At 42.6% G+C, this 8,320-nt stretch overlaps 1 long non-coding RNA gene across 1 annotated transcript in view; it reads left to right on the top strand.

Moving 5' to 3' along the window:
* The first annotated feature begins 6,554 nt into the window (after positions 1 to 6,554).
* The window catches only part of LOC149864795 (uncharacterized), a 256,936-nt gene continuing 255,170 nt past the window's right edge, over positions 6,555 to 8,320 (top strand). Inside the window, exon 1 of the long non-coding RNA XR_016442635.1 lies at positions 6,555 to 6,688. This is a non-coding gene — a long non-coding RNA (uncharacterized LOC149864795). The remainder of the gene's footprint in view (positions 6,689 to 8,320) is intronic.

Raw genomic sequence — 8,320 nt, 5'->3', positions numbered from 1 at the left:
TCTCCAGAAAGACACCAAGCTCCAGGTCTACAACTCAGTCATAATACAAGCAATGACTCTGGAAAATCCTCCGCATCAAATGTGAAGATCATTGTATGGATGCCAAAATTCTTGCTGAAGCCAATGTCAAGAGTATTGAGTCAGCAATCCTCAAGCACCAACTTCACTGAACCAGATATTGTGTGCAGATGCCTGAATCTCAACTCCAAAACAAGCACTCTCCTCCCAGGTTAGTTGTGGCCTGAGATCTCACAATGGCCAGAGGAAACACTACAAGGACACATTGAAGGCATACCTCAAGAAAACAGACACCTTCATTAAGAGCTGGGATGAGCTAGCTGCCAACCAACTCCAATGGCACTCCAACCTCAACTAAGTGGCAGCCCACTTCAGGATAATGCATCTTGCCCTAGAAGCAGAGAAGAGAGAGCAAAGGAATGATTCAGCAGTATTGCGTAGTTGCACAAAAAGTGAATGTAGTTTTGAGCTACATCAAATAGAAAAATTAGGTGGAAGACACAAGAGGCAGAAGAATGGGTACTGCTACAGGAGACCAGCCTGGATAGATAGCAATTCTATCCAGGCTGGTCAGTTGAAACTCTGAAAGAAGTCCTATAAAAAGTGGAAACTTGGCCATTGCACTAAGGAAGAGTTTAAGAGTATCACACAGACATGCAGGGAGAAAATCAGGAAGGCCAAGGCACAATTTGAGATGCAGTTGGCAAGGGACATAAGAGGCAATAAAAGGGATTCTACAGGTATGTCAAAAGTAAGAGGAAGAGCAGAAAATCCATAGGTCCCTTATGGAATGTAGAAGGCTAAAGGCAGAGAAGACTAAAGTATTTAGTGCAGTCCTACTTATGTTTTCACACATAAAGGCAACAACCAGATTATGAGTGCAGTAGGCAGCAAAGATAGGGAAGGAGACAAACAGTCCAGAGTAATGGCAGAACAGGTTAGGGATTACTTAGAGAAACCAGATGTTTTCAATTTGGCAGGGCTGAATAGGATGTACCTGAGGATACTGAAGGAATTAGATGAAGTAATTTCAGAGCCATTGGCTATCACCTTTAACAACTCCTGGAGGTTGGGTGAGGTCCTGGATGACTGGAAAAAGGACAAAAATAGTGACCATCATTAAGAAAAGGAAGAAGGGGGATATGGAGAACTAAGAACTAGTCATTCTGACCTCAATACCCAGAAAGATCGTGGAGCAGGTCCTCAAGAAATTCCTTTAAGAGGAAAACAAAGTGATCAGGAACAGCCAGCATGTATGCAGCAAGTCATGCCTGAGCAACATAATTTCCTTCCATGATAAGGTGACAGACTTTGTGGATGAGGAGTAGTACATATGATATACCTTGACTTTAGCAAGGCTTTTGACACTCTCTCTCTTATGACATTCTCATTAACAAGCTAAGGAAATACAGATTAGATGAAAGTACTGTAAAGTGGATACATAACTGGTTGGATCATTATACTCAGGGGCTGCATCTACATGAGACACTGACTGCACAGTAGCTTGTTACTACTGCACAGTAGTGTCATGTGGCATGATGCATGACATGATGTTACTGCATAGTGGTAATGAGCTACTGCACAGTCAACATCACCAAAAAGCAATTTGGGGACACTACTGCATAGTAACAATGGTTACTGCACAGTCATTTAATGCTTGTATACAAGTGTGTATACAAGTACTAAATGACTGTGCAGTAACAACTGCATAGTCAGCATCTTGTGTAGACATGGCCAATGAGAACTCCTTAGTGGATCGATGTCTAATTGGGAGGAAAATATCAAGTGGCATTCCCCAGGGGCCTGTTCTGGGTCAGTATTCTTTAATATCTTCATTAATGATTTGGAAGATGGGATCAAATGTGTGCTTAACAAAATGGTGTATGGCAACAAATTGGGTGGAAGTGCAGACACTCCAGAGGGTAGGGCTAGGCTCCAGAATGACCTGGATAGACCGGAGAAACAGTCCTTAATCAATCAAGTGTGATTCAACAGGAACAAGTGCAAAGTCCTTCACTTTTGACAGAAAAACCACATGAACAAATACAAACTGGGGAATGACTGGCTTGCCTGCAGTACTGTAGAAAAGGGCCTTCGGGTTACAGTAGATCATAAGCTGAATATGAGTTAACAGGGTGCTCTTTGCAAAAAAAAGCTAAAAGCCTGCTGGGTTATGTTAACAGGAGTGCCAAGTGTCATTTCCAAATCAAAGTGATTTTTCCACTCAGTTAAGTACTGGTGAGGCCTCACCTGGAGTACCGTGTCCAATTTTGGGACCCAGACTTCAGGAAAGGTGTGGATAGTTTGGAAAGAATCCAGTGCAGAGAAACAAAAAGAATCAGAGGACTGGGAGACAAGACTTATGAGGAAAGGCTGAAAGATCTTGGGTTATTTAGTTCGGAGAAAAGACAACTGTGGGAGGTTTGGTAACCACAGTCTTCAAATACCTGAAGGGTGATTATAGAGATGGAGATGGAGATGGGCTTTTCTCTGAGACTGTAGGGGTCAGACATAGGAACAGTGGTCTCAAGGTACAGTAGGAGATATTTAGATTGGAGATTAGGAGGAACCTTCTGTCTAGGAGGGTGGTCAAGAATTGGAACTGGATACTTGGAGAAGCCGTGGAATCTCCATCCTTGGAAACTTTCAAAAACGGGTTAGATGGACATTTGGTTGGAATGGTTTAGTCAGGAATGATCCTGCTTTGAGCAGAGAGTTAGACTAGGTGACCTTATATGGTTCTTTCCAGCCTAATTTTTCTATGATCCTATGGTGCCTCTTTACTTAGCACTGGTTAGGTCCCATGTAGAGTACTGACTACAGTTTTGGTCTCCACACTTAAAAAAGTTACAGAGGGTCCAAACCAGGGGTGGGTAAAATGGCAGATCTGACTGGCAGCCAGATTCCATTTCCCAGCAGCCTGTGCCTGTGTCTGTGCCTATGCTGTTGGGGCTGGTTTCCATGGAGACCCCAGCAGCAGCAGGCCCATGACAATGGTTTCCATGGAGACCAGCCCCAGCAGGGCTAGCAGGGGCTGGGATCTTGCAGTGGTGACAGTGTGCTCTGGAGCTGGGGCAGAGCCATGAACCTGCCTGCATGCCCATGCCTGGGGAAGGTGGGCAGCGGATCTCAGCCTTGCCCTGGCTCTGGACCATGCTGTCACTGTTGCAAGGTCCCAGCCCTGGAGCAGCTCCCAGCCCAGCTGCACACCCTGCCAGCCCTGCTGGGGCCAGTCTCCATGGAAACCCTAGCCCCACACTGGCATGGGCCTGCCACCCCTGGGGTCTCCATGACAACCGGTTGTAACAACACAGCCAGGGGCTGCTAGGAAATGAGCCTGATCCGGCCCATGGCCAGACTTTGCCCATTCCTGGTCCAGAGGCAGGTTGAAGGAAATAGACATGTTCGTCTTGCAGAAAAGGCACTTAAAGAGGTGACATGATAACTTTCTTCAAATAATCTGAAGGGCTGCCATAAAGAAGAGGAAAAGCATTTTTTTCTCTTACTCAGAGCAGAAAGCAAATTAATGACTTGAAGTTGCAGTACAGCAGGTTTAGAGTGGATATAAAGGAAAACTTTTTCACTGTTAGTACAGTGAGGCAGTGGAATAGACTGTCTAGGGAAGTTGTGGAATCTCCATCATTGGAGGTGTTCAAGAAGAGGAAAAGCATTGGTCAGAGATGATCTAGAAGTAAAGTCTATGCACTACTTCAGCAATGTCTATGCACTACTTCAGCAATTTCCCAGGCTTCTGGGCTTCACTGATTGTCACATGGGGCCAGGAAGCATTTTTTCCCCTCCCCTTGTTACATGAGTCAGGGTTTGGGTTTTTTCTGCCTTCTCTGGAAGAATTGGATGTTGGCTGCAGCCAAGGCTGTGGATTTTGATGTGTATGCCAGTGCTTCTGTTGAGATTTAAACTTGGAAGTTTCTGATTAAAGGGTGTTGCCCTTCCACTCAGGGTCAGAATGATCATATTTGGCATCAGGAAAGAACTTGGAAGATTTGTACAGACTGGGACAGTGGGGGGGGGAGTGGAGAAGGATAAGTCTCAGCAGCAAGATATTAGTAACTGTTGCCCTTCAGCCTTACCTGTGTATTATGCCTTGTGGTTGTCAGGGCTGACAGTGTAGTTTTACTAATAGGTTAAAAAAACAGATTTGTATCAGATAGTTTGGATAGGGATACTCCTACCTCTGGCTGGGGGGTTGGATTAGATGACCTCTGAAGGTCCCTTTCAGCCCTACTTATTATGATTCTATATATTAAGGGTTGGATGAATGGATACAACAGATTAACAAAGTAGTCATTAGATTAGAATGGAACCTATAACTAATGCATGTTTTTTGGGGGAGGGGGGGTTATACCAGTGCTATGGGTGATGGAATAAGATAAGAGGGAAGGACAGGAGGATGGTATGTTGCACAAAATTTGAAAAGAAAGAGGGGTGGAAGACAAGACTGAAGGGGAAGAGTGATGGTGAAGACTAGGGAAAACGATGAGTGAGAGCATCCTAATAAACAACCAATCAACAAACAGAAAATATAATCCAGGATCCAAGGAAAGATGATACATGGTAAATATGTAGCCACAGTTACCCTGTCATATATGAAAATTAAACTGGGACAATTTACCCGTGAATTGCCTAATATTACCTTTCCCCTACCACAGAGTGACTACAAACACACAAGCAGTTACTGTATGTCAATAAGTGCCTGCCCTGCTTTAGTTTAGTTTTTTTCTTCATATATTGAGGGTGCAAATAGGAGTATGTGGCACACAGCAGGTTACCTTTTGAGGTCCTGTGCTAGAGGTACAGGGAAGAGGGCAGATTTCAGAGCCTGTGCACCACTTCTGAGAAAACAGAAGTTCTCTTAAGTTATTTTTTTTCCTCAAAAATTCCTGGACTACTGCAAGAAAATAAAACAAACAAAAAAGGAGTTAATTCATTAAAAAGAAAATTATACATGTAGAAACTTAACCAAAAGCAACATTCAGAATCCAGTGTTCTCCCTGCTGATTCCATGAATTCCACAATAAGTAACTTCAATGGGACTCGTATGCTTTAAAATTAAGTACGTCCTTAAGTGTTTTGCTAGACCAAGGCCCTAATTTCTTTGCTTCCTGCCTGTTAGAAGGAAAATGTTAGTCTCCATGGAGAAAGTAAGTTTCAGGTTTGTTGTTGCTATCTTCTATAGAGTGCTTTCAAAATCTATTTTTGATGGGGGTGGTTTTTGCAAATTTTCATATTGAATCAAAATATTTATTTTGTTTTAAGTTATGGCAGTCCAACTGGTGGGCTACAGCTCACATGCAGCTCCTGAGGGGTGAACCTGCATGTCATGTGGGCACCAGTGCAGTGTGGCATGGCACACATGGGTGTGGGTCCTGTGGCCCCTAGCCCCTCAGAAGTTGGAGGAAGAGCCATTTTATAGAGGGACTAGCCAATTGTCCAAAACCATGCAGCAAGTCTGTGTCACTGTGTCCCAGGCTAGTGTCTTGATCGCTTGTCCTACTCCTACTTGCCTCTCAACAGTCCTTTTCCATATTCACTATCAAATTCTTAGTGAAGAACAATAATGATTCCTTTTCCCAGCCTCCAAAACATTTTTGTCTCTTCTGCACACCCTCTCTGATTGTTCAGTTCCTACTGAAAAGGAAATTGGTCAGCATTTCTCAGCTGGATGGGTGCATTTGCCATGTTTTTATGAGATGGAAGGTATAGTGGGTTGTCACTGAATTCTTAATTTTTCCCAGGCAATCTCTCTCCCATGTAGAAAACAACGTCCATACCAAAAGCAGTGCTTAACAACCATACCATCAACAGAGTCCTAGCTCACAGCTACAGACCTTCCTCGAACCCAGAGAAAACACCACATAGCTGAACTCAATTCTACTTCCTTGGCATTGCCCTTTCCCTTTCTCCCCCAGCTGTGCTCCCTGAGAGCTTTTAACTTCCTCCAGGCCAGAGACTGATTGCTTTAAGCTGCACCTTCCTCCCCAGCAGGCAGCTGACCACTTGTAACCTCCCACGACTGTGCTCCCACAGCTCAGCCACACACCCGATTACAAAGGGTTTACGCCTTTCAGCTACAATCACTCCCCTAGGTACACTAGAAGATTTGGCTGAGGTTTATTCCAGTGGAAGCTGTCCTCCTAGAGCCCAATTTGAGTATGACCCCTATCTTGAAATGTTCTCCAGGACTCTGTTTTGAGGGGGAAATATTTTCCTTGATAAAAGAACTGACTTTATTTTTCCAGCTTAAATTGCAAGCAAGGTAAGTTCCCCATGTTAAACTTCAGATGTTAGCATGGGAGTTGTAGAGTAAATAATGACCAGGTTTTTAATCATAATAATAATATTCTGTGCTCCTAAACATATTTAATTCAGAGATGCTTTTATAAGGCCCTCCATCCATTTCAGACTGCAGGCAAAGAAAAGCCCGCAAAATGAGGAAAAGAGAGGCATACTGGGAAATGCAAGAAGTCCCTTGCAAAACATCTCTCCCTCTTGTTAGTTTGAGATGAGTTAGAGCCTTCACACTAGACTTACTTTAAAAGTGTCTGATATGTTAACTTAATAATGTTGCAGCTGAGACTCAAAACCTTCACTGTGCTCAATCTCCTGGAAGTCCAGATCAGTTTTAATGAAGCTTCAGCATCTGTTTGAGGTAAGAAAAACATATTTATTCATTTTTAAGGTTGTTCATTTTAAACAGAAGTATCTGGGGTTAAGGATGTGATCTTGCATGCACAGAAGCCAGTTGGAATTTAGACAGTGAATTAAAAGTGAGCAGTATTGCCTCCTTAAGTGACTTGCCTGAGGTCATGCAATAAATCATTCAGAGCATAGGGAAAAGGCATCAAATACAATGTACATGTCTGATCATAAGTGATGTTTTCTGTAGCCCCAGTTCCCTGATGCTGTAGGGTACAAAGAGTTTATAATATGAAAACTGAAAAAAACAAACAAATACTTGCATGTGTGAGAGGTGGACACAAATTACTGTCTGGACAGCATCTATGTTCTAGATTAAACTTTCACAAAGCAAAGCCCCACCCCAAGCCAGAGCCATCATAAGCAGAAGCTTAAAATAAAATCCAGGAACATTAGGTTGCCAAATATAAAATATTTAAAAACATCCCATTTATTTCTGCTAAAGATTATTATAATTACAGATTATCAGTGTGGAAGGGTGCCACCAAATTTAGAATAAATACTCAAATGAATAAAACACATAGGGATCTATTCAGCCATTAAAATGTCATTGTAACTCCCCTTAGGGAAGGAGTGCACCTACCGTACACCAAAATGAACTCTGTGTGTGTGTGTGTGTGTGTGTGTGTGTGTGTGTGTGTGTGTGTGTGTGTGTGTGTGTGTGTGTGTGTGGACAAATTCTGACTGATCAAAGAAATGACTTTAAAAACAAATGCCAATTTAGGGTTTGCTCCCAAATCTCAAGAACTGAAGCCAATATGAATCATTCCATTAATCATAAGCAGCTACGCTGAGCCCTAGTAAAGCAAAAGTAACTCTTGTGCAATGATGCTTTATCCAGCTCCTCTTTCTCATAGCAGATTATGCTTATGTTCATGTGTACATTGCTGGGATACAAGGCTTCATGCATGCTTTGTCTGCACCTTAGAACTCACATTTATAGGTGTCTCTTGAAGTATTGATTTGAATAAGAGTTAGAATTAGGAATAGTTCCTTCTTGTTGGGGTCTGAACTGCAAACCAAACTGTAGGCTCAGGTTCTAATCAGGTTCTAAATTGTATCTAAACTCACCATAAAATGGCTACAGTATGAATTAGGGATTCTGGTTTGGCTTTGTCTTTAGTTTATGTGGGGCATGAAAAAAATCAGTATTTTGAATTCAGAACAATGAATGCAGAACAATGTATAATAAAGCAATAGCTATGAAGGACAGCAAAAGTAGTTCATGATGACAAAATATATATAAGTAGTAACTTGGCATGCACATGTACATGCGCGTGTGCACCCCCCATACATAAACAAAACTTCACCTAGCCTAATAGATAGGTAATAGTGGGTGTGTCTACACATGACACTACATTGCTCTAGCAATGTAGGCAAAAACCATAATGCCACAGCTACATTGCTGTAGTGATGTGATCCCTCAGTATACTGTGTTGCTGCCACAATGTAGCAGCTAAAAATAACCCTGTGCAGTACACACAGCACAGTACAGGCTTCCAAAAGGAAGTACTAAATGACAGTGCAGTAACAATGGTGCCATAGAAGCAAGTGTAGATGCTCCCAGCATGGATGAAAGCCTGTC

The sequence above is a fragment of the Crocodylus siamensis genome, chromosome 5, assembly GCF_052110815.1.
Source record: "Crocodylus siamensis isolate JL-2025a chromosome 5, ASM5211081v1, whole genome shotgun sequence".
Classification (NCBI taxonomy): domain Eukaryota; kingdom Metazoa; phylum Chordata; order Crocodylia; family Crocodylidae; genus Crocodylus; species Crocodylus siamensis.
The sequence above is the reverse complement of the archived record's forward strand: the minus strand, read 5'-3'. Positions and strand labels throughout refer to the sequence as shown.